Here is a 433-nt window from a genome sequence, read left to right on the forward strand (position 1 = left end):
TGCAAATAGTGAGAGTTTTACTTCTTCTTTTCCAATTTGGATTCCTTTTATTTCTTTTTCTGCTCTGATTGCTGTGGCCAAAACTTCCAAAACTATATTGAATAGTAATGGTGACAGTGGGCACCCTTGTCTTGTTCCTGACTTTAGAGGAAATGCTTTCAATTTTTCACCATTGAGGATAATGTTTGCTGTGGGTTTGTCATATATAGCTTTTATTATGTTGAGGTATGGTCCTTCTATTCCTGCTTTCTGGAGAGTTTTTATCATAAATGGATGTTGAATTTTGTCAAAGGCTTTCTCTGCATCTATTGAGATAATCATATGGTTTTTATTTTTCAATTTGTTAATGTGGTGTATTACATTGATTGATTTGCAGATATTGAAGAATCCTTGCATCCTGGGATAAAGCCCACTTGATCATGGTGTATGATCT

This window comes from Bison bison, unplaced genomic scaffold (assembly GCF_000754665.1).
Source record: "Bison bison bison isolate TAMUID 2011002044 unplaced genomic scaffold, Bison_UMD1.0 scf7180017864066, whole genome shotgun sequence".
NCBI lineage: Eukaryota > Metazoa > Chordata > Mammalia > Artiodactyla > Bovidae > Bison > Bison bison.